This window comes from Equus przewalskii, chromosome 8, assembly GCF_037783145.1.
Source record: "Equus przewalskii isolate Varuska chromosome 8, EquPr2, whole genome shotgun sequence".
Classification (NCBI taxonomy): domain Eukaryota; kingdom Metazoa; phylum Chordata; class Mammalia; order Perissodactyla; family Equidae; genus Equus; species Equus przewalskii.
The window spans coordinates 25,968,382-25,995,476 of NC_091838.1; the positions used below are offsets into that span (position 1 = coordinate 25,968,382).

The following is a 27,095-nucleotide window of genomic DNA, read 5'->3' on the forward strand; positions in this document are numbered from 1 at the left end:
TATCATCTCCCAGGAAAGGAAAAGGAAAAGAAAGACTTCTTTTTCTGTAAAGAACTCCTGGTATAGAAGCCCACTTGCCTGATAGACGTCAGTAACATGATGTGGCTGATGCAAGTTACTCAATTAAAATTCAACCTGTATTCCCAGGAGAAGATGGATGTTTGGTTTTCTCCATTAATAAGGTGTTTTTCTGTCCTTTAAGAAATCACTGAGCCATGTCATCTGAGAACCTTTTCAAAATATTATTCTATACGATGTAATTTTATATCGATTGTTTATATCTGTATGTAAAAACAGAATTTCAAGTATTTAAAGGATAGTGAAAAAGGCAATCAAATGATAAGTTTTTGAAAATACACAAATATAGCATAAAAATAAGAGTATCAGTAGAAAAAATGTGGGGAGTAATTACTTCAAAAGCAGTTGAATATTGTCTTACATCATAGAAAGCTGCAAACCAGTTATTTCACGTCGACGTTTAACAATTACAATCACTTTTATATGTTACAAAGAATTCTACAGCCACTCCCTTTCAACCTAGTGTCCTCTACCCTGTAGTCTTCTCCCTCCCAGGTGCAAAGACGTGAATAAGAAAATAGTATATAAAAAGATAAACTTACATTTCATTTTATTCGTAGTTTCAGTAGATGATTTTCTGCTCTGCCCTGGACCCAGCCTGCTCTCAGTGTTCTATAATCTTTCTTAGACTTCCTTACAATTCGCTGCATGCACGTCAGGTTGTGAAGGCTTCGCTGCAATTCTTGGAGAGGAACAGGTGGAACTACAGTGTCCCTTTTTAACCACACGATTCCACATTACACCTCCAAGAAACATCCTATCCAAGCAATGTGTTTCTTACGTTGACACGTAATCCCTGAAAGACTAGTCTTCAGAAAAATCAAAGCACAAAATATAAGTATGCAGAGAAGCAAAGGTTAAGGAGCTGGACACAGGGTCAATATATCCCTGTCTTGGTCCTTCACTCATTTATTTTGCAAATACAAACTGAGTAGGCCCAGTAATAAGCCCGGCATGAGGTGGTGAGGAGTGAGTGAGAGAACATGGTTCTAGTTTCTAATGAGCTGTGCTCTAGCTGGGCAAGGCAACCAGACAGTTATACCAGAGTGTGACACACAGTCTGTTAGAACTAGGAACACAGCACCAGGGGAACTTCAAGGAAAGGCCCTGAATGAACAGTGTGGGACTCGGGGAGGTGGAAGAGAAGAGGCTTTCTAGAAGTGGTGATGCCAGAGCTGGATTTCAAAGGATAAGAAGTCACTTGGATCCTTATTCACATTCACATACATTCTACGGAGTGCCAGATAAAGAAACAGGATGTGCTAGAAAAATAAAACTATTATGACTCATTTTTGTATCTTTACACTTCCTGGAAGGGGTCACAGTACTGAAAATGATGGGACCATGGGGTATTGCATGTGTGGTTTATCATGAACGTTGATTGATGTCCAGGAAATGACATGGGTATTTGCTTATAGAAACACACATCACACTGTCTATACTGCATTAATTGAGTCAACTTTATAAATCTCTCTCTGTACAATCCTTACAAAGTTTAACACTTTTGAGAACTGAAACTTGCCGTAAAACAAACACAATTTTTTTAAAATTCAGGTTTAAGACCCTTAGGTACATATTCATCCCTTTTTTGCCTCGTAGAGTTGCTTAATTCAATTGGTTTTTTAAAATAATAAGCACTGCACTATATAATATTGCATAGATAAAGACAATGACTGACTCTTCTAAAGCCCATGTCTGATCATATTACTCTCTTCTTGAACCTCTTCAATGGTTTTGAAGTTTCTAGCCTGAGTGACTGATCAATGTGAGGAGCAACAGCTGAGAGAAGGCAGTGGGCTAGTGTGGAGGACAGATGTGCAGGTCCCTCTGGGAAGGAGGGAAAGGCGGGAACTCAGGGAACTGGAGATGCCCACTGAACATATATGTGAAATGAGAATGAACGAAAGCAGAGGCTGCACGGGTGGTACCAACAAGAGATGGCAGCACAAAGGGAGAATGGCAGCTGATGGTGGAGCTGAGGAGGAAGCTCGAACAAGCCCAGCCCAGTGGCTGCAAGTCAGATATATTGTTATGATCCTGGTGGAAATCAACTTGTTTATGCAACAAATCTAATTAGCTTCATATTAATACTTGCCCAAATAAATTCCTTTCCATAATTTGAAATCACATATCCTGGTTGAAAGTAGTTTCGTACATTTAAAAACTATTCTTAATTAGTTAATTTAGACATAATTTGAAGCAAAACTGGACATGAGGAATATGTAATTTTATTGAAAATCAAATTATATCAACAATGGTAAACCTCTAACATTAACATCAAATCACACAATAAGAAGTTGGTACACCGTTCATTGATAACTTCCCAACTTTTCGCTGTAAAATGGAAGCAAAGTGACTTGTGGGAATACCCACTTGCTGCTCCGTCTCATCTTTTCCACGTTCTGTCAGTCAGAGCTCCTCCCTCTGTAACAGAGGCAGGCGACTCACCCTGAACTCCACTGAAGCAGTGGCTGAGCTACGTGCAATCTGCGTCTCTCAACATGCTCACTCTGCTTTAACGTAAACACCTTCTTGAAAAGTGTTGGTGAATGCGTTAGCATCGTTGAATGACAGGAAAGTAAGATGTGATGGTCCAGAAAATAACTAAAAGCAGGGATTAATACTGAAGACTTCCTTTCCTTTCAAGTTTTAGATGTAGGGCCTGAGCACCATTTAAATAGAATAAACACAGCTGGCAAATGCGATAGCTCCAGCTTACTGCTTTACTGTCTCCCATGGGGAACAAAGGAAGCACGTACCCTGGGACTCCAACCAAGACAGTCACTACTGCCTCACGGCTGGTGGGCACCGACCTGTAACTTTGAGGAAATGGTGCCAAGAGGCAGAAACAATGGTGAGCCAGTACATGCTGTTCGCCATTTAGAAACTGGCTGTCTTACTGGCTGGTGACTTAAATCCACCATGATTAAAGTACAAGGTAGCATAGTACCTCAAAAAATTAATTCCTGAAACAGCAAATACTAGATTTTGGAGGAAGTCAGATTATCTAGATTGGAAATAAATATAGCTCCAATAAATAATATACAGTGGTTTATTCTGACTAAAATTCATTACGGTCATTTTTTTTTGTATTAAAATGAAATTATCATTTGATAAAAAGGTTAAAAAGATGTTTAGAGATCTCGCTGGCATCCAGGAGTAACAATTGCTGGCACAATTTAGAAACAATTAATTTAGTCTTTAAATGAGGTTACGCTAGTATGATTAGGAATAAATGGGCCCTCCAAGTAGGAGAGCAATCAGAGCGCTGAGCGGAGCTGCCAAGGCATAAACGCTCAAGACTTTGCTTAGTAAATGCATCCGCACCAATTGTGTTTGATTTGTATTATGATCCTAACACAAGGTCTACTTGCTGTAAAATCACTGAATAGACTTAGGATATAAAACAAGTTTTATTGTAATGATATGTGTTGTAGGTTGAATTGTGTCCTCTAAAATTCATATGTTCATGTCCCAACCCCCAGTACCTCAGAATGTGACCTTATTTGGAAATAGGGTTGCTGCAGACGTAATTAGTTAAGATGAGGTCACATGGGAGTAGGGTGGGCCCCTAATCTAATATGACTGGTGTCTTTATGAAAAGGGGGACCCTGGACACAGATACACACACACGTAGAACACCATGTGAAGATGAAGGCAGAGATCGGGGTTATGCTTCTACAGGCCAAGGAACGGGAAAGATTGCCAGCAAACCCCAGAAGCTAGGGGAGAGGTATGGAACAAGGAATGAACCCTGGAGACCTGAACCTAGACTTCTAGCCTCCAGAACTGTGAGGGAATAAAAGTCTGTTGTTTAAACTGCTCAACCTGTGGTATTTCGTTAAGGCGGCCCTAGCAGACTAACACAATATGTGAAATGTATTCAACTGATAACAGAACCAAAATGCAACAACCTGCGTATTGCTCTCTTTGAAGGAGCCCGCCCACCTTCAGAATGTACCTTATGGGAATAACTACAAGTACCCAAAATTGAATTAATGACTGTTCAAAGTATACGAGGAAGCACCAGATTAAAATTTAAGAGGTGCTATGTCAGTATTTATAGTTTGTGAAGGTAAATGTGCTGGATTTTACACAGAACCTAGAGAAGAGAGTTTATATATAATCCCTGACTCTAAAAGATATTCCTAGAATCTAAATTCTAAGAGAAAAGAAAGAGACAAGGGCCAGGGATTAGGGCAAGGTAAAGTTTAGCCAGACACAACTGACAGAGCACTCCAGAGGCAGAAAGCATGGACATTCACAAACGTGACTAGACTAGAACAAAAGGGTAATACTTTTGAAAGCTTAGCAATCAGGCAGAAGGAGAGAGAATGAAGAGACTGAAAGAAATCAACAAAAACTTTTTAAATGAAAATGAAGCACATAAAACACACAGCCTTCATTCGGCCCACCTACATGTAATACCACATGCTACACAATAGAAAAGAAAACAGATATTAAGAAATACCGTAGTAAGAAAATACATAAGAAATAGATGAGGTCTATTCTGAAAGGAAAGGACAATACAGTTCGAGATATGCGTATATATATATATATATATATGAGTAAATGTGTGTGTGTATTACACAGTATTCATATCCACATACATTAAACACTTTAACAGCACATATATAAAATCACAATAAACGTATGCAAATAAACGTGGTCGATGAGAGCACTAAATCCACCCTGAGGGACACGAGGGAGGGAGGACCAGAAGTGTACTGCATATTAAGCAAGAACCCAACAAACAGAATGAATAAACAAACTTACTTTGCTCAGTTTCAAAAATATATTTAAACACTGCAAATGAGTCAAATGTTTAATTTTTTAAACTTAACTATTCACTTTTAAAAACTACATTTAAATATTTAAGTACAATTCATTAGTATAAAACTTTGAATATTTCGGAGCCTTCCTTTAGATGTTATTCCCAGTTTCAAACTAAGAAGTTGGTGGGAATAGAGACACTGTACACACGATCTCCTGACAACGGGAAAAGCACACAATTAATCGTCCTGTCTGTGCGGGGACAGTAGGCTTGACAAATATAGCATGTCTCCATAAGGAAGCAGAGATTTAAAAGAGAAAAATAGTACATAAATAGTAAAGTATGATTAAATAAAATTATGTTCTCCCAGATCAATCTAATGCCAAGCCCCAAATTACAATATGGAAAACGAAGGCTCAGTTAGTGGCAACAGATGTGAGTGGTCCAGCAGTGGTCACTCTGCCTGTATGAAATACCAGTATAAATAATATCAAAGGTAACACTTCTCCAGATGAGAAGGGTCTATGTGTAATTTGAAATGAATGCTTTTCTTTAAACAATTACAACTATTTAAAAGCCAGATATTAATCTTAGATTTATTTTTTTAATATTAGAATAGAGCTAATGTTCCTGGAACCAGCCAGAAGGGTTTAGAAACTAGTAAGCGTGTTTCCATGGTAACAGACTCCTCTGCCATGGAGAGATTATTTCACACATTCCCTATAACTCAGCAACCACGTGAGGAGAAGAGGGATCTGCATGTTGGGTTTCCAGGGTCACTATCAATTATGATTTGGGGGAGGATTTTTATTTTTATGAGAATGCATATGGCATTAATGTTCACAAGTTACCTAAGCTTAAATTTTTTCTCTACTCTTTAGTGTATGAACAACCATCAGGCATGTGTTCTGATGGAGGCATGGTGGTGATAAAGCCATCCACAAATTTCGCTTTAATTCATGATGTGAGTCTCAGCACACCTGATTACAAAATTCTGATCCTGAGTCCTGAGAGAGAGGAGGGGCTGAGCCAAAAAGCTGGACATGGGCAACACCCTCCAAGTAGATGAAGCACGAGTGGTTACTGTCCAGCAGGGGCCTCATGAACACCAGCTGGACAACTGAGTTGTGAAAACGACCAAGTGATCATGAGAAGAATCAAGCAGAAAGCAAGGATGAGGGAGAGGCTTTTGTCCCACTGGAAACAAGTGCAGGAGATGCTCTATCATCTGAAACTGAGTGGCCACAAAACCCTGAACAAGGGCGCCTTCACTGGCGGTTTTTTTTGAAAGGAAATGTTGTCATTCTGCTTTGCTTCAAATATAATTCTGGCTGGAGAGATGAGCACGAAAATGCCCTTCTCTCTTGTCTTACAGTGTTTACCTTCTGGAACAGCATTAACTTTTGGTCCACTACAGAGACTGTGCGGTCAACTAAAGGACACGATTTACTAGAAGGGCCCTTGCCTAGGAGGGTGAAGTCCGCCGACAAACCTGCAACGCATGGCCAACCCAAGCAGAAAGCAGTCCCATGGGGAGGGGACTCGTGTGCTCCAGTTTCCACATCTGTACCAAGGGAATGTTGTGAAGATTAAGTGAGAAAATCCAGGTAAATGCTTAAAAGGGGGCAAAAAGCATAGCAAGCATCAATAAATGTTAGCTGCTATAATTACTACTGTTAATAAGTATTGTTAATATTAAAAAAATAGGCAGTTTCCTCTGCTAGACTTTGTGGGGAAAAACTCAAGTCAATCTGTATAAATGATGAGATGAAAATCCTGAGATTCTCAAAGGAGCGTACAGATACCTTAGCCTTTATTTTGAATAAAACTAGTTATTTGAAGCTCTGCTACTGAATCTTGCTAATGTATGACATTTTTGGGGAGAAGGGCAGAAACCATACTTCTAAAGAATAAAATTTTCTGAAAGACTCCATAATGGCAAAAATATGTTTGTAAAGTAAAAATTAGTTTCAGTGGTATGTTACTTCTATGAAATGCTTTCTTCTAAAAGATGATCTCCTGATCCAAAAATAAACAAGGACAATGTGAAGTTTTAAAATGAGTAACTTTAACTTAGAAGTAAGTTATCATCAATGCATCCATATTATAGCTACTTCTTAAATTCTCTGTATCGTCATTGCATCATTAGACTGTTTACCATTTTCCCCCTGCAAGTGTTTTTTGAAATTGTCAATAATTATTTTGGTACTAATCCATTTATCACATCCAACTGAATAAACTGCAAACTAAAATTATGGGTGCTAATCAGAAAAAAATGACCAGGGAAAGAAATGCACTTTGGGTAGTAGAAGGTAATGGCTTTGAGCTCAGATTCTATTATGTTTTTCCGCGGAAAGCAAGAACCATAAAACTAAGGCACCCACAAATAAGTCAAACCACAAAATTAAATTACTGTGAATCTCAGGCACCATATTTTAAGCACTACAACTGAGGAAGGCAGCAGTCAAATAAGCATTAAACATCTAAACAGATCCCCAATGCAAATGATAAGGTTGACAGAGATCTCTGATTTTCTCAGAACTGTAGAAATTATAGCTTAGCCATAGATGACCTTCAACTGACGAAATACTTTATCATCCTTGCACACTAAAGTTCACCAATTCATGTGGACGATGCACAAAGGCAGTAGTATTAGGACCACATAGTTGAAGAGAAATAAAACCACTCATCTGTGAAGGTTTTATTTTAGCTTCTCTCTGCCCTTTGTTGGACCATTTGATTGTCATCCTAAAACTTCAAAGCTTTATTGCAGAGTTCTCACCACTGCTGAAGGAATATTCATGGCACGAGGCTCTGCTCCTGTCAAAGGCAGTATTTACGTACATGAGAATATAAAACTGTTGTAACAAGGAAAAATGTCGCAGATTTACAAGGGATCAAATTTACAAGGCAGCAAGTTGATGTGCATGGGTTTCACCTTGTAAGCCCTCAGATCAAAAAGCTAGTATGGAAAGCAGAAAACTCTGTCCTTGATGGTTTTTGGACAAAATATCGCTTCCCCTTGGAAGGCGGTCATAACTCTCGTGCCCTCCTGCTCTCACTCAAAGGATGAGGCTGTACCAAGGATGAGGGCATCAGGCTGAAGGGGTACGGTGTTCTTGGAACTTCCACACAAAGTCTAGTGCACACAATCATAACCCTTTCTAAAGTTTGGGAAATATAACTTGGTTTATTAAACTAAGTGCTCATATTCATAGAATCCCATAAAAAGAAGCATATACAATCCCTCCACTCAAATCTCTTTCAAAAATGAAGATAAGACAGACAACGTATTATGGAAAGAAAGACAAATATTTCATTGAAGTCAGACAAACTATGAAAGACGGAGAATTCTGTCTGGAAATGTCATTTTATCGTAGGAGTTCTAACCTAGATATATGACTTGAAAACATCATTTGGGCCTTGATGCAACTAGGAATTCATCAAGTCAGTAAAATAATGAAAGCAGCTGTGGAGTGACTGGAAAGGTGTGGAAATTTCCTGTTTTATACAGACTCACTAAATATATGTATGCACATAGTAAAATGAGATTTTAACAGAAAAACTAAAAGTTGTGATTATCTTTTAAAATTAATTATGAAATCACTTATAATCCTAGCATACTATAAAAGGTGTAAAATACATAAAATCTTTTATATTCTGTGCATTGCTTAAAATATATACAATAAAATGTATAGTTCCATTTAATTTCATTTAGGCAAACAGTTATTGGGCCCCTCCTATGAGCCAGGTGCTATTCTAACCATGAGGTATATAAAAATGACTGAAATCTATGCTCTGTCACTGAGGAGATCACAGATGGAGGGAAGAGACATCATTTGAATTGAAAGGGTCTGTTTCAGAGTGGAGATGAAGGTACATGAGAGGCTATGAAACTATCAGAGAGGGGTACATGGGGTTACATAACAGAGCCCAAGGGTTAAATGAAGCCATCCTGGAAGAAGTGAAGTCTGAGCAGACTCCAGAGGCCAAGTGCCAGGCACAGGAATAGAAAAAACCCAAGCCCAAAGGCATAGAGAGCCCAGTACTCACAGGGGCTGTGGGTCCTTTCACAGTCCTACAGGGAAAGTTCATGAGGGAGAAAGATAGAGCAGCAGAGGGAGACAGATCTTTACAGGGAATCTCTCATCCAAGTCAAGGGGCCTGAACTCGACCTTGTAAATGATGGGAGCCAGTGAAGGGTGGTGTGCAGTGAGCAACCTGGCTTTAAGTCGCTTGCACTCTCTGGAGTGTGCGGAGTGTATCGGAGTGGGTGAGGAAAGCTGCAAAACCCCAGACCAGGCAGGACTGGGGCTTGAACTAGGTACTTGGCACTGAACTAGGCATTAGGGAGCTCTGCATCTGGGGGAGTCTCTGGGCCTCGCCCAAAAGATGTATTTTTGGAAAGCTGCAAATTAATTTTGTGAGCCAGATCATATTTTCCCATTGACAATTCTCTCATGTTTATATTAATTTCATTGACTTGTTTAATTGGCACGAGCCCCTAAAGGCTAGAACTTAGAATATAATATGAACCTTGATGTTCAGGAGTCTTTTTTTTTTTAGCTCCAGAAGCTTTCCCTAGAGTAAAGGTTATGTGGAACTTCAGTATGTAAAATACACAGATGTGGTGGTTTTGCCTAAGCAGAGGCTGCAATCTCAATGCCCTGCTGGCCTTGAAGCCTCTGGTACTCCAGAGAACAGAGTTTGAAAGCCACTGGTGAAGTTTAATTCATTCATTCTACTGATGAGCAAATGAGGTGCTGCCCCCCCGACAGAGGTCTCGATTTGGAGTTGTGATGTAGAAGGAGACAGATGAACTTGTATTCTGGCTTTTCCAGTTGTGAGCAATGAAACTTTGAGAAGTCACTTTTCTCCTACGCTTCTGTTGCCTCATCTAAAAGTTGAGATAATAGTTCCCCCTTACTCCTCAAGACTGTTGAAGTGAAAGTGCTTTATAAAATGTCTAAGTCTTTAAGGAGAATGCAAATTGCTACTGCTGCATCAGTAGCCTCAAATCAGACAGCTGGGCGCAGAGTCCTGTGACCTGAGTCCCAGAAGTTAGGAGACCCATCTGAAGGCTCCCAGATGAGGATGAAGGTGATGGAGAGCACTGGTCTCTTTGGGGCCACTATCCAATAAACAAGCCTGAAGGGGAAGTCTTCGTTGGCATCTACAGCAAGTTCTTTTTTTCAGACAAACCTTCAGTAAATCTAACCTGTCAAAAGAATATGGTTTCTAAATAGGAAGAAAGCATTTACCTCCAAAGACTGAGAAACACCTGGTGCACAAAAACTATCACACTCGACACATTTTGGCAAGGTTTGTAAGAAGGATGGATCTGTAGCCAGAAAAACATGGGCTCAAATCTCGCCCCGTGATTACCTGCTTTGTTCCAACAACTACCTGTTGTGAGAATCAGGGGAGATGACGCATATAAAGGACTTGACACCATGACTGGCCCTGCAAAGCGCCCAATAAATGCCAAGAAAAACACCAGCTCCACATTGTTCTACGTGTGCAACATTATGTAAGTCACGACACTATGGAGCTATTACATTCCATTGTCTTCCCTGGGAAATATATTAGTATTGAAATGTACTCAGAGAGCATCACCATCCATTACTGACTGGAAACCAAAAGACGCAGTTTGTAAAGTATTTTACACATCACAGCAACAATGCACAAGTTTAAAAGAGAAGTAGCACTTTCTATGAAATATCCTAAAAAGCACATGGTGGTCCTACTTACGTACAAGGCTAAGTGCCAATAAAGTGGCTACTTAGTTTAAAACATAAGAAGACTTCAAATAGCACTTCAAAACCAGGTTTCAAAAGGCTTAAAAATAAGAGATCGATTGGAGGGAAATGTCTAATGATCATAGAGCTTGGAAACATAGTTGTATTTAAGATAATAAGATACATTGCAAACATGTATAATGTCAAGTATCATTAGCAAGGTATAATAAGAAACTCTAAAATGCTGCAAATTTGGCATAAAATGTCCTTAAGTGATCTCTTAATTTCCTGTTTCTTAATGGGAGACCTACAGTCACATATTCATATATTTTTCCTTAATCGTAAATTAGCATCTCTTAGTCGAATGCTTAGTGACCAAAGTATGTTAAGAGAGAGATGCTCTCAAACGCTCCAGATGAGGCAATTTACCTCGGCCTAGCACTCCTGGAGACTACCTTAGAAGGGCTGAAGATCCAGTTGTGAAAGTGATCACTGCACACAGCTGATAAACCCCAGTATAGTGGGCAAGGCCACATGTGCAAATGGGCAGCACACAAGGAATGCAGTGAGGAATCAACAGCTCCATGAAAGCAGAATGCAGCACACTGCATAACGGGGCCAAGTCCTGCGGAATGGTCAAAGCACAGAAAATATACGTCTGGTGGGGGAGAAAGTGAACATAGTCTTGAAATGCTTTGTAAATACATGTGCCAGGTGTATTTCAGGAAAATTCATTACACTCTCTAAAAACAACTAATGTGAAACTTTTTCGGGCCAGAGTTCAACAAATGCACAAATCTTTCTTGTTCATGACAAGCCAATGGTCAAAAGCTTAAATTAAATCTATAAGGGTATCAGTTTTCCAACATTTTTTGGTTGGCTAAGTGGAAGGGTATGACCAAAAATGGAAAGGGGGAGATTTTTTTCCTTAAAAACACAGCATGAAATGTTGAACTACAAATAAAAGTAAGAGAGGAAAAGAAAACAAAGCCCTGCTTTTTCCTATTTTTGCTGTCTGCTGCCAGGTTTAGAGCAGAGCCTGAGAGAGAGGCAGAGACGGCGGTGGGCTGGGGTCAGGGAGGCAGGCCTCAATCGCGACTCTGACTGCCCGACCTGTGTGCCTCATATGATCAGGGATGACTACGCTGACGTACCTGTAAGACAGTGTCCTCGAGAGTGTCCTCGAGGGTGTCCTGGGAGAACAGAGGGTAGGAGCTACTCCTTGTGCTGTGCTTAGAATCTAATGCTACTTGGTGGCTATTTACCATAATTTGCCCAGTAATGACATTATAAAAACTCCACTGGCACCTGAGAGGAACCTCTGGAGAAGTAATCAACATTAACAGGTGAGGAGTGAGGTTTCACAACCCCCTCTTTACCTAGGAGATGGAGAGTGATAGGGTGAATGGGGTGCTAAGCTTTTAGTGAATATGTCATATTTCAAAAAATTGAAATTCAAGTCCACTGCTAACTGGATGGAAAGAAAGCATGAGAATCTTATAAAATCACTTAAAATTAGAAACTGACACTATTTATAGGCCAACTGCCATTAAAGTGATGCTTGAAAAGAGTTTGTCTCTTTTTTTTTTTGAGGAAGATTAGCCCTGAGCTAACATCTGCTGCCAATCCTCCTCTTTTTGCTGAGGAACACTGGCCCTGAGCTAACATCCGTTCCCATCTCCCTCTACTTTATATGTGGGATGCCTACCACAGCATGGCTTGCCAGGTGGTGCCATGTCCACACCTGGGATCCAAACTGGCGAGCCCTGGGCCGCCAAAGCAGAACGTTCGAACTTAACCACTGCGCCACTGGGCCGGCCCCCCAGATAGACGTTTTTCAATGGAAATGATGACTGGATTAACACAGAGACAGGACGTGAAGGTGAGTGTGAAGAGTGGGGGATGGTTGCGCTCACTCTTCATCCTTCATCAGCTCCAACGTGTGGTCCTTTGAGGTGGTACCTCCCCCAAACTGCAGAATCAAGGCAATTATTGAACTTGAGCCAATCACAAATAATTGAGTTTTTGAATGTTGAATTTGTGGAACACTCAATTAGAGCTAAAAACAGAACTGTATCTAAACTTCATTTTGTAAATAAAACCGTATTTTAAATGCAGTTGAGGAGTCCAGATTTAAAGAGCCTTTTCATAAAACTAATTATGCCTTGATTATTCCCTACTTTGATTAGAGTTTAAGCTCAAGTTCTTAGAATTCCATACCATAATGTTGAACTACAAACAACTCAATTTTTCCTGTTCTTTTCTTCCTTTGTTTCTGACTTTGTTTTCTCCTTCCTTTCTCCACAAGCAGACTGTTTCTCACTCTTTTAGTGAAATGATGCCACTGCCCCTGTTAACTCCCCGTGTCACCATGTCTTATATCTGTAGATGCTGCTATCAGAGCTTATAAAAAGGCAGACGAAAAACTTACAGTGACTTTCCTTTACATGCACAAAAAGTCCTTCAGCCCTTTAAAGGTCCACAAACCATTCTTAATCCTTACGGTTTGCTACATTCTGTGCTGTATTCTAAAGATGAAAAGTTAAAACATAACTCTTACTCTCAAACTGCTTATAATCTACTAGAAAGAGGCAGAAGCAACTTATTGTAACATAAATCAGATTATGATAAGTGCCATTTACCTTCCCAGAGACTGAAAAAAGTATATGACTATGGACTCAGAGCCTTAAGGGACTATGAACCCACAGAATGTAAATTCTGAATAAATGGAGATTTCCAGATAAGAAAACCCTCACACAGGAGGGGAAATCTGAAACGGGCCTCACAAATGAGCGGGGTTTCGATCGAGTTTCTGCTTGTGCTTCCTGCTGTCAGTCGGTCTGTTTTCCCTTCAGAGGAGATGCTGCTATGTTCCTCCTGATTATGTTTTCTATACGTCACTTTAGATATCACTCTATTATGGATATTTAAGAACTGACAACAGCTTTCCCTTCTGTGTTGTTGAATAAAATTATTTTTATGAAGAGCTTCCCAGGTTAGTAAATTACTTCGTTCCTACTCCTCAGAAAGTTAATCAGCTCACAGAACTGTGCTAAGGCTGCAAAACGACCTAAAATCTCCTCTAGGATTTCAACCCCAGCCCATGTTCTCACAGTGCACTATCTGGATGCCTGAGGTAGCTTGGAAGAGCACTGCTTGTTTATTCATCCTCTCAAACCACTGAAAGCCCATGCATTCACAGCGTTAAGGAAAAAAAATTTTTTTTTTACTTTTTATTAAGAGTATGATAGTTTACAACCTTGTGAAATTTCAGTTGTACATTATTGTCAGTCGTGTTGTAGGTGCACCACTTCACCCTTTGTGCCTACCCCCCACCCCCCCTTCCCCTGGTAACCACTAATCTGTTCTCTTTGTCCACATGTTTAACTTCCACCTACGAGTGGAGTCATACAGACTTCATCTTTCTCTATCTGGCTTATTTCACTTAACATAATACCCTCAAGGTCCATCCATGTTGTTGTGAATGGGACAATTTCATTAAGGAAAATTTTTTTAATGAATTTATCATATAATTTGAGAATCATATAATGCTTAAAGAATAATTTCAAGACTACTTATAAAAGTACATAAATTGTGAAGAAACCTGTTCACTGAATGAATAGTAAAAATTCTGGGATTTTGCTTTAAAAAGCTTTCTTTTAAAATAAAAAGTAACTTTGGACATGGTCTGAAAGGAACTTTTGGACTTCATGAGAAAGCAATTGTGAAGGAATTCCAGGCAAGAAAAAACACATAAACTCTGATGAGCCCAGTGTGTGAAGAACATGAGAAGAATAATGGATACTGACTTTGGATAAATGTGGAGAGCCCAGTGGAGAGGCGGCTTTACCTGGCAGGCTCTGAAATTTAAATGTGATCTACAGGTAACTGGGGGGAAACAGGGTTTTGGAGCAGGGAAGTAATACAATGAAAAGAGTGTTTGCAAAAGAATTTTCTGGTTACTAAATGGACTGGTCTGAGAGCAGAGACTACAGGCAGGCTGACTAGCATAAGCTTAAGTCAGTATCGGAGTTTTCTGGTGATGAAGAGATGGCAACACCAATAAATGATGCATGATGCCGGAGGAAAAGTCACCAAGGCTTGATGCCTGATTGGGCACGTGTAGTAAAGAACCGGGAGTCACTCAATGGGCTTCCTTCCCGAGGACTGACTGTCATGGTGAAAACTGCTTCTCTTTGACCAAGGATGATGCTGAGCTCTATTGTAAATGTCTCCTACAGAGAATTAGACCCATCAGACTCAAGTAAAGTCAAGAGATAAATATGTCAGGACGATGATGGACCAGTGCTATGCGAAGCTGTGAGAGTAGGTAAGTCCAAATACTACCCAAAGACCATGCACCGAGAAAGCAGCATCTCCTCCCCTGCTAAGTAGGAGGAGTTCTCAAAGAAGAAGAAATGAGGATTAAGAGTATTTTTCAGGTTTTCTGTTGCATCTCTGAACACAGATACACAAAAGAAAAGCAGAATTGAATATTCAACATACTTTTATCCTAGGTGTCTTAGTCTGTTCGGGCTGCTATGACAAAATCCCACAGACGGGTGGCTTATAAACCAACAAACATTTATTTCTCACAGTGCTGGAAGCAGGAAGTCCAAGATCAAGGCACCAGCATGGCTGCATCCTGGTGAAGGGCCTCTTCTGGGCTGCAGACTACCAACTTCTCACTGTGTCCTCATACGGCAGGAGGAGCAAGGTATCTCTCTGGAGCCTGCTTTATAAGAGCACTAATCCCATCCACGAGGGCTCCACTCTCACGAATTAAGCACCTCCCAAAGGCCCCATCTCCTAATACCATCACATTGGGCATTAGGATTTCAACATACAAATTTGGGGGGATGGGACACAAACATTCAGACTACAGCACTAGGCTACTGAAGAGAGAGACCAGCGTGGAGAGGATACTCCAGTGCTCACTAATCACATGGTCCTGGGGAGCATGGTCTCTCTCTGAACTTCTCTGAGCAGTCAGAACACATGAACGCTTTCTCAATCCAAACCAATGATGGCAGCAGACACTTAACAGGTTGGAGAATACATAAAATGTGAAAATCCTGATATTCTAGTTTTTCTCCTGGCACAAATGCAATCACTCTGCACGTGTCCTCCTCTGTCTCTAACGTGTGTGCTCTTATGGTCTCTTTCTGTCATTCCTCGATGTTTGGTCTCTTCCGTTCTCTTATTAATTGACGACTTCCATGAAATCATTCTAATATTCTAGCAGACATCCATGTGTTCCTGTAACTTTCCCACTCCACCTTTCCCATTGCCCAATTTCCCTCAACCAACTTTCCTGTTCCATTTATGACTCCATCATTGTAAAGAAATCAAATGGTGTGAAAGGTCTGGTAAGGGGTTTAATAGGAGAGCCTGGGGTAAACTTGGAGTTTAGACCCAGCGTCTGTCTTACCACATGGTTGCCCTTTGGAATGAAGTTTAACCTCTTTGGTTCTTATATCCTCATCTACACAAAGAAGATTCTAATACTTTCTCTGCAGGGCAAGTGAAAACTGCAGAGCCATATGACGTCTGTGAAATTAATAGAAGAAATCGCAACTAAATTAGAGTTGGGAAGACCTGTAGGGGGAGCTCTCACACTCTAGCATAAGTTGCCAGTTACTGCCAACAGGAAGAGAGGTATGCTTGCATCTCCAACAGGAAGGTGTTTTCCACTTTACCATCTAGCAGAGGAAGGAAGATTTCTCCCCCTGGCCTGGCAACAGCCCAGCCAATGAGAGACTGTAGCAACCTAGCCAATGAGAAGCCTCTACACTTTGGCCTCCCAGTTTCCTCCAATTGAGTTTTCATTTATTACAGCCTCTCCCAACTCCCCTTTTTCTCTATAAAAGCAAGCGCCCCTCCTTTGTTCTCTGGATTTGCCTATGGTCCGCCATAGTGTGCATATCCTGAATTGCAATTCTTTTACTTGTTCCCAAATAAACTTGTTCTGCGGGTAAAACTCTGGCCAATTTACTTTTTTGAGTTCAGCACACTTCCAGCACAGTGCTCCTAGAGCAGGCCTTCCACAGATGATGGAGTTAACTTTTCTGCTGCTCTTTGTACAAAGCAATGACCACACTGACAATGAACTGACATTGTGACAGCCTAATGAACAACCACCACCAAAAACTTTCCACAGTAACACAAAATTTGTCTTTCACTTGATTAAAAAAACAGCATTTTAAATATACGAAGTAACTTAATTGGTAATTTAATAATTTAAAGTGTGGCCTCTTGAACTTCGTATTAAATATATGTTAAATCTTCAAAAACAGAATTATATTTTCTAAGTATAGGAGTATTTTAGAGAGATGAGTATCTCTATATCTATCCTTCCAGAAGGCTGTACGATTTTTGTGGATAAAGAGAATAAAACAACTAAAAACCAAGCTACTTTTTCCAGACGAGGCCTCCTCTTCTTCCTCTTCTTTTTTCAAAAACCAGCAAGCAAGGTCAAAAGCCTGGCTCGGTTAGATCGCCCAGTGGGTCTCATTACTGTAGCTGGCTCCTGAGGGAGACCTTGCTCAAAGTCAGCTGAGACGGCTTCAGAGGAGCCACACCTGACGGTATTGTGGAACCTGAGCTCTGAGTCATTCGCTTGGCAAAGAGCTGATCTTGGAAAAGGCAAAAGTCAGAGATGCTGGCGTGAAAGGTGGATGAGTCATGGACAAGGAACAAATCACTCGCTATGGAGGACCAGCTTTAGGAAACACAAAAATGGAAAAAAAAAAAGGCATTTGGGGAAAACTAACATATATTTTTTGGTCAGGACTATTTAACACACAAAAAAATGTGCAAAGTTTGGTTTTACTCCCAACAATTTCTCAAGTATCTAACACTCACAATATAAAAAACAAAACTCCATCCCAGAGAAGTTTTCTAAAAGGAAACTTTCCAGGAGAAACTATCAATTACTTACGTTTGATTAAGATAACACGAAATCAGAAACAAAAGGACCTTGTAAATTATTTCCTGCAATTGCAGTCACATGAGTAACTCACAGAAACTGGCGTTTGTATATTCCTTTAAAGATGGCTTACATATATACTACACAGGAGCCTTCATGTTCTAGGTTGAAAAAACTCAGAGGTTTGACGAAAAGAACATTACAAGGTCTTTTTATATTATGCCTTTATCTTCTCTTTTAGTTTCCTTAAACAAGGAACCACTTAAAAAAAAAAAGACCCACCTTGTACTCTGAAAATAATCTTGAATGCACGAGGAGTAATGAAAAATGTTAATGACAATAACAATATGTATTGTTATATGTCTTCACAAGGTCATTTATCTGAAATTTAAGAACTTAGAAAAAAACAAAGTTTTAATGAACTTTAAATACAATAATCGCCTAGAACAGTTGAAAATATTTGGGTAATAAGACAAAAACTCGGCTTTTCACGACATTCTTTAGAGCACTTTAAAAAAATATTTCTATCTTATTTATGGGAAAACTGATAGAAAAACAACAGAAAGTGACCTGCACACAATGACCTGACACGATTTAAGAATTAGATATAGGGACCAAGATTTAGTGTCTACAACCCACCGACATTATGCTTATGAGTCGCATGGTTGAAATCTTGCTAATCTTTCTGATGCAGGACCTAGCCAAATAATAATATTGACAAAGCTCAAAATGGTTATGCCTGTGAAGGTACTGACTGTCTTCTCTAAATAGTTCATCTTGAGGGGAAAGGAGGGGCCCCCACTTCTCACACACCTATGCTGTGCTAGGCACTTCCCAGAGCTGTCATGTAACCTTCCCCAAACTCCTACTGGCTTGCTGTTATTCTTATTGGTATACAGGAAGCAGAGGCTCAGAGAAGTCAACTCCATTTGCAGGGTTAGTAAGCAGTGGAGCTGAAGTTAGAACCATGTCTACTCAACCCCAGTTCCTTCCTGGCCACTAGGGCGGCAAATTCAACTGCTGTCAGGAGCCAGCTTGGTGAGCATTAACCTCACACGGCTGTGTACCAGAGAGGAGGGCTGCTAGGAATCAGAAGGGGGACCAACAGGCCCTGGTTTACTGGTGACTCTTCTGGCTTTTAGTACTATACGTCCCACGTCCCAGGAACCCCCTCACTTGAGGGCAGACAGGGATGGGTTCCCCAGAATGACGCAGAGTAGAGAACACAGCCCGTTAGAAGGCATTCCCCATTAAATTCACCTGTGCTCAGCTGCAATTCTACAAGCTCGGCTCTGTAAGGCCTGGGGATGGGAGAGGCTGAGTTCCTTCTAGCCAACCAGAGCCCAAGCTTTCATATCAGAACATCTTATATCTGGCATAAGAAAATAAAGTCATATGGTGATAAAAGTGATAAATTTCAGGGTGGATCACTGAGGGGTGTTGTTGGCTTTTCCTTTAATTCCTCTCTTTCCAGAGATTGCAGAATTCCACCTGGCACAGGTTGATTCTTACTTGTCAGCCTAAGTTAGAGTCTGAGGTTCCTGGAAAGCAATAACCTCTTAACCTCTACCTAACAATGTCCTGCATAATGCAACAATAATTATATGCAACTATAAAATGCATGGCATACTATATAGGCAATGGCACACGACATATGGATGCTGAAAAGGAGGCTCAAGAAGGCTGTCAATCAAATCAAAGCATGTGATCACTTGGAATATGGGCACCGAGGTTAAGCCTGTATGTTCTCGTGAGGGCTGCTCTTTACCACTCCTCAGGTTACTGCTGGAGACTGGAGAGCTGTCTCCCACTTTCCTAAACATTCCCAACCTCTTCATTTGGTGATATTGAACTCCCAGCCCCTCTGTAAAAGGGAGGAACCATCTGGACCTTGACAACTGTTCATCCACTTCCTCAGCTCCTTCGTGGGAAGATGGATCTGGCTATAGGATGTTTCCACGCTTTCCATCAGCTTGTGGAAACTAGAAAGGAATCCGGGAATGGTGTGGACGTGGGGCCATGTACCCAGTAGTGTCTTCCATGGAGCGTGCACATTCCCAAGTCCGCTGGCTGTCCTCCAACACCTGCCCTACCCTCTCAGTTTGTCTCCCAGTTGGCGTTAGCTTCTGCCCTCTTGACACAGCCTCCCTTGGGAGGCCATACTGCAAAAATCTCTCCCAGGGCACTTGCTGCCAGTCCCACATTATCTGGCCTGTCAGAAAACACCATCTCATTCCCCAACTACAGACAGTGTACTTCTCACTGGAGTGTAAATATGTTCATTTTTTAATTTTGTCTTCAAATCCATGCACTTCTAAATATCTGAGAGATTACTGATAAATATAACACAGCATTTAAGAAAGCATAATACTAGCAGATACATAGAAGACACATCATTGGAAACCCTTGGCAAAGCAAATCACCATTATTGGTATTGTGGTTCTGGCAGTGGACTCAAAGGTGGGACTCTTTTTTGTTGTTGTTGTTAAACAGCGAAATATCTGAAACCTCACCCTCTTTGTCTTAACATAATAATGACACCAGTTTTCAGAGTGAATCAATACCTTCTGCTCAGAATGGATCAAAGCAAAGCAGTACACTTACTTGAAAGAGGAATGAGGATTTTAGAGAAGGTAGGCAGAAGACACAGGGAATCCTTCCTGTCTTGAAGTACTCTCTGCAGCACGAAATATCTAAAAATAGAGAAGAAAAAGATTGCGACTGCCTTTGTAATTGACAAAAATAGGCAGGCTATTAAATACTATATATAGCAACAGAAAGTGATGATTCTTTTAAAAATTGGTCAACAAATTTAAAAAATAGATAAACATGTTAGTTAACCAAAATTGTTAGTTTTTACATACTTTTTCAGTCAGAAGATAAGTGTTTTGCACACTTCAAATTTTTTTTAGAGGAGACATTTAACCACAGATAGCAATTATACAGAAAAAAGAATATAAAACATCAAGTTGTGAGAAGTCATATAAATAAAGGTTTACACAACATCATCTCATTTCGGAACTGCTGCTCTGCCCGTCCCCACTTTGGGCCTCCCCAAGGTAGGACAGAGTGTTAAGAATTCCAAAAGGCCTTAAAGCCCATCTGGTACACAATCCTCATTTCAGAACAGGAAACAGAGGCCCATTTAGGCTCTAGGGCTCGGTACAAACCACTCAGCTGGCTGGGGCAGAGCTCCTGACAGCCACGGGATCACCCTTCACCTGCACTGTAACACTCCCATGCTGATAGTCACTCATTCGACATTCATTCAAGTACTGACTGAGCACATTCTACAGACCAAGTTCTGTTCAAGACTCTGGGAGTTAAGACATAAATCTCTGATTTCCAAGTTTACAATCCAGACAGGAGACTAAATACAACAGATACTAACTCAGAATGTCCCACCAGGATGGCAGCTGGAGATATTTGAGCAAAATTTTGAAGGCAGTGAGGGAATAAGCCATGGCTCTACTGGGGGAAGTGCATTCCAGGCAGAGGCACAGCCAGGGCCCCAAGGCAGAAAGCACAAGAGGCCAGTGTGGCTGGAGCAGAGGGACATGAGAGGACAGAAGTGGCAGCTAAGTCTGTGGCAATGGATGAACCAACCAAGGGAAAGCAGGGGACGGGAAGCTGATGAACGACAGAACCTTGCAGAATGTCTACTTAAAAGGGGGGTAGAAATGGAGAGAGGGAAGGAACAATCAGAGACACGAGGAAAAGAGAAAGGAGCTGTTTCCCAGAGGCCACAGGGTCAGAGAGCTGCCGGCTTTGGCAATCAGCTCTGAAGAATGATACTTCCAACTCAGCGAGTAGGATGGGGCAAGGACGGGCTGTGAAAAAGTAAGTGAGGAAGCCTGACTAAGGCAAAACACTATAGAATTAGGAGGATCCTGCACTATCGGAAATGCAGAGTCTCTTTTCATGTAGACATTTTACTGGCAGCAAGATCTAAAGCAAATATATGATGTGTAAAGTGGACTTGCCCTCCAAATTTGGCAAGATTTAAAATATGTCTAATTTAAATTAAATGTATAAGGAGAGCAGTAGGCCTTAAACACAGTAAGGTTAAATGCAGGTGTTATAATCCAAACCCAAATTTTATAAGCTTGTCTTTAATGAGTACATACAACATAAATAAAAGTCAACTAAATAAAAGAGTCAACAGGCATCTAATAGCAAATGATAATTCCAGGCAAAGCAAATAGTTCCAGAGTAATCATTAAATTACTTAAGAGTACAACAGTAATGAAAGAATTTTCTGATTCCTTTAAGATGCCTTTTTATAGATATTTTTTTTTTTTCAAAGATTTTATTGTTTCCTTTTTCTCCCCAAAGCCCCCCGGTACATAGTTGTACATTCTTCGTTGTGGGTCCTTCTAGTTGTGGCATGTGGGACGCTGCCTCAGCGTGGTCTGATGAGCAGTGCCATGTCCGCGCCCAGGATTCGAACCAACGAAACACTGGGCCGCCTGCAGCAGAGCGCGCGAACCTAACCACTCAGCCACGGGGCCAGCCCCTTAAGATGCCTTTTTAAATTATTGGGTACTTTTAAAAAAAATTTTCAAATCCCATGTGATGTAAATCTATTAAAATACAAATACTTCCATGGAATAATGTGCTGTGTATTCTGAAAAGAGGTAGTAGGAGGAAGAAAAGAAATGATAGTTCATATTTATTACATTTATCAGAGATCACAAATAAGATGACATGGTGAAACCAAAAATCAATATAGAATATGAGACATCTGTGGTCCTCACCAACTCTTACTTAACATTAACAGTAGTGGATGTAGTGCAAAATGGATGGGAAACAGGCTTTGGGCACTACTCTCTCTGTTCCTGCACACTTCCCTGGCACCCTCCTCCACCTTTCTAAAGAACTGGTCACCTCTCCTTAGGATGGCCAAGCTAAGTGCCTCTGTTTTGCTCCCTGCACCCCTACTATTTATTTCGCTGTCTCTCCTCCTCAACAGGCAGCTTCTGGCAGGGCGGGCTGTGCCCTCCATCTTCCCTCACTAACGCTTAGCACAGAATCTAGTACGTGGAAGATACCCACAATTACAGAATAAAATAATGAAAGAAAAACTAAATACACTTAGATGAGAGGCCTAATGTTTCTTCAAATATTTTTCCAATCCAGGCAAATTTTGGAGGGTCAACCCTGAAATATTTATCAATTGCTAATGACAAATATCCCTTAGTTCTTTTGATATCACAGATGCCCAAGTGACGAACCACAAAGCCACCTATACGTATTCCCCTGGAACTCTTACATCCTTCCTTTTCACAATTATTTTCAGGCCTTGTTCAGCCCAAGTTGCTTTGTGGCACATCATATTCTGTATGGAATGATATTTCATTTTTAAACTGATTACCGTTTTTCCTGCTGTGATTATAAGCCCCCAAGAGAAAAAGCTAGAAAGTATCACTTACAACAGATAATGTTTTACTTTTAAAATGTTATGTTTTATACTTTAGTTCACGCCAATAGACCTATTTTTGATTGGTCAGAAATGTCATTCTCTCATCAGTAAAGAGCTACAGAATTAGAAGAAGGGAAGAGAAAAAAATTTCAGTGTCCAAGAAATTTATTTATTTTTTCTCAGAAATAAATAAAGATTCCCCTTAATGTAGTTAAAAAAAAAGTTAAGATGTGATTCATCTGAAGCTAAAAGTGCAGATATTGTTACTCTGCAAAAATGTAAGTAACATTCTATTTAGTGCTATTAGAAAAATGCCCCTTTAGTATGTACGTTGAGAGGTCCTTTGGGATACCACAGTATATTACACAATATACACACACATTGATATTTACATTTGTAAGAAGTTCCTTCTAAATACAGAAAGTCTTTTAAGATCCAGCCCTTGAGAGTCATCACTTAGAACTACTTCCCAAGCTTTCCGTGACACACGGCTTAACAGGGTCTGCTCACCGAAGGTTGACAATGTTTACGCTGGACAACAATAACTTACTTTTAAGGCAGTCTACTTCTTAGTAATTCTCTAAGACCAAGATAATTTAGGAAGGATTTTAGGAGATCAAGAGAAGGAGGGGGAGAGACAATTATAGAATTATATCAATTTATTCTTCCCAAAATGAGTGTCCAAGACTAACTGTTGATACACAGAAAGGTTACTCTCCGTATCCGCAGCAGGAAGCGCATCAGGCAAAGAATGAAGGCGGGGTCTGCACATGGGAAGAAGAGCAAAATTACTCTATTCAGCTGCGCTCTCCCCCATGGCTCCGCACCTTCTGAAATCCGACAAGGCGTGGTTTGCAGCGAGCGAGTCCAAATGGGAAGCAAGTCCTCTCAGCAGAGCGACCCTTTCCATGCTCACTGCGCCACACATGGTATCTTAACACTGAAAACACTGCAGATTGCTTAAAGTCATAGAGACACTGGGGTGCAACGAACGACTCTCAAACTTTCTAATTATAGACAATACTGCATTACAACAAATGACAAACTTTCATAATATTCCTTATTTTTTTCCTTAAAACTGTTCTTTGAGAGAAATATTACACTAGACGATTTACCACTCCTCAGGATGGACTAGGGAGGGAATTTTGGGGCAGGGGGAGTGAGGCACTGCTAATATTCTGAAGTTTTCCTCTACCAAAGAATATACTGAACCCTCTTAACCAGCATATTGTTCTAAACCAAAGGAGTTATTTCAACCAAATACTTCAATGGCATCGTTTGGCTTTTCAGGAGCAGCGAACTAATTCCCGACAGCTTTCAGCTATCAGCAGGGCTCTCCACTGATACCAGACGCATGGTGGCAGCCTGCCAGCCGTGTGACCGTTGACTCAATACACAAGTTTCTGTGGGCCGCACAGTCTGATATGGTCAGGACATCAATTTTTAAGTCTGGGGACTAAATGGTAGCAGGGGGCTCTTCTGGAATAAAATAGAACTCCATGGAGGAGGTGCACTGAGAAGCAAAAACTCGCATGGCATTTGTTTGGGTTTCTTTAAGCTCAGCGTTGGCCATTTAAAGATTTTTCCTTCAGAATGTACCATCTTTATTACAGAACTTAAGATTATTTATTGTTTGATTTGCCAAAAAATTCACGTGACCATTAACAGAAATTTTTAAATGTCAAACATCCGTCTAAGTGGGAAGAACCCCACCTTCCTGAGATTTCACTTCCACTCCAAAAGCAACGTCCCTTTAAACAAAGCCCAGAGTCAAAAATTCTCTTGGCACTTCTGAATACACACCTATAAGTATTTTTGGCAGAATAGGATACTCTAACATTCTCTATACCAAAAAGGCTTAATGAGAACTACAAAAGGTGAAACAAAGAAAACCATCCAAAATGAAGGCTGCACACATCTTTTGAAGAAACAATAGCACATTACTTCTGCTAAGACCCTCTGTCGACTCAGGAGGATCACTGCCCTGTCCTAATTAAAGTGTGTTTCTGAACTCTCCTTGATTGCTCATTATTCAAGAGAGTGTGGTCTCAAAGCAAACAAAGTCGACCGGATACTGAAACGCATCTCCAAAGACACCCAAATTGATGCAACATCAGGCTTTCCAAAACAGAAGAGAACCAATAAGAATCACTCCCCAGCACATGCACTCTTGAATCCAGGTAGAAACAATAGTCCTTCATGAACACGGTGGCTGTTTACCAGCCAAGCCTTTTCCGGGAGAACACATTTTAGCATGGAACGCTGGAATACGCATGATATTAACAAAAGCAAGATCAAATTAAACAGATGACATGATGAACACGCTTCATTTCATGCATGGCCCTGCTCTTCCTGCTAGATAAAGACTCAAAGTAATTACCATGAACTGAAACTTCTTCACTGATCTCCTTTGGCAGCGGGCAGCCGGAGACTGCCGATGCTCTGACAACAAAGACGAACGCCTTCTCTTCAGTGCCTTGTTCCTTCTCTAACGTTACCAGCTGAGCACCTCCACCGTTGCAAGAACACAGACGAGTATCTCTGTATCTATGTCTCCAATGCAGCATAGAGAGTACTGTGGAAACCTATCAAACCAGCGAGCAGCAAGGCTAGCAACCAATGAGGAGAGGCTCATGCAGAATCCAGCACATGCTCTCTGAGGCGCAGGCTGTCACCAGCGTTTAGCTGGCTGCTAATCTAATTATAGCTAGTTTGCTAGCACAGAGCTATTGGAGCAAAGCACATGAGCAAATTAGATTTTAATAAATTAAACCCACTGACAAAATCATCTTGATTTCCTGTCATTTTGAGGATTAATGTATCACCTTATAAACTATAAGTGATTTTTAAAGTGCATTCTTGTTTTTCCGCCAATCTAGAGAAACAAAGAGTGGTTAAATCAATGTACAGTACCACCAGCATACTTAAACTTAACAGATTCTAGCACTGGGGAATAAATAATAAAATCGATACCCTGAAGACATTAGCGGTAGTGCTATAAAATCTGTCTCACTTTATTTATCCCAATTAGCAATTTGCCACTTATTTGTCCTAAAGTGCTAATTAATCTCTCAATGTAGTTTGAAATACCATGCAAATTTCCATCCAGAGTGGAAAAGTGCTAATCAAGGTGTCAAAAATCATAATCTTGACTACAGTGATGAATAATAATTCAGAGTTACCAGAGACAGAAAAGAGATATCAGAAGTAACTGTAAAAGCAAAAATTAAAGACATTTGCCCACTCTTGAATCCAGGTAAAATTATTATGGAGTTAAAGTCATTGTGGAGTTCTTTTACAATCTTAAGTATTAAATAATTTGCCTAGAGTAAGCATAAAATGATGACCAGCTGTCAGAGAAGATATTTTGTTTTGAATCTGGTTCTGAGGCTAAAGATGACTAAAACTGCTAGCTAAGAAAAATTTGGAAATCCACCATCTATAAAATTTTAAAGTAAATTCTGTTCATTTCTATGATTTATGATAATCAAGCCAGACTTGACCATACAGTTAGTCTAATAATGTATCGGACCAAAATACAAACTTTCCTGGTCAGATTCAGAAGCATTCATGCCCACAAATTTTGGGGAAAGTGAAAAATAAAATCTTGGATTTTATTCCACATATTAAAATTTATCTTTTAAGTAAATGATCTGTATACTACACTTGCTTGTATGCCTTTTGACCTTTCTTGAGTTTTTCATAAGCCTTTAATTTTTATACTACCAATACCATATTTACATTATATATTTAAAGAACAGGAAAAAATTTGGCCACTGCACAATTTAATGGTAAAATTAATTCTAGTAGCCAAATCCTGTGAGAGGCAGCTTGATGCATAGGTAAAAAGCATGCATTCTAACAGCCAGACTGCCTGTGTTTGAGTTCTGGATAAGGTACTTCCCACGTGCGTAACTTTGGGCAACTGACTGGATTCCTATGTGTCTCACAGAGACAGTACTGGAGACACCTTGCAGGATTATTGCCAATGAGCTATTAAGTACTAAGCACACAGCACCAGGCCTGGAACAGAGTGAGTTCTAAATTAATCTATTATTAACAGTAGTGATCTTTTCATCATACCACATTGGTTATCTTCTTTTCTAGTACCATACTACTCAAAAAAGAAGTACCGAAACACTTTTCCATCGTACA

At 40.2% G+C, this 27,095-nt stretch overlaps 1 protein-coding gene across 9 annotated transcripts in view; it reads right to left on the reverse strand.

Moving 5' to 3' along the window:
• Positions 1-27,095, reverse strand: part of FAM110B (family with sequence similarity 110 member B) — a 152,823-nt gene that overhangs the window by 42,433 nt on the left and 83,295 nt on the right. For 7 of the 9 annotated variants that reach the window (XM_070630550.1, XM_070630556.1, XM_070630548.1 and 4 more), the window contains one exon: positions 20,123-20,211. The exons of 1 other annotated variant lie outside the window; for it this stretch is intronic. The gene's annotated coding sequence lies outside the window, so the exon portion shown is untranslated. Of the gene's footprint in view, positions 1-20,122; positions 20,212-25,320; positions 25,562-27,095 lie in introns of those variants that run through there. One more of the 9 variants, XM_070630549.1, reaches the window with a different exon arrangement.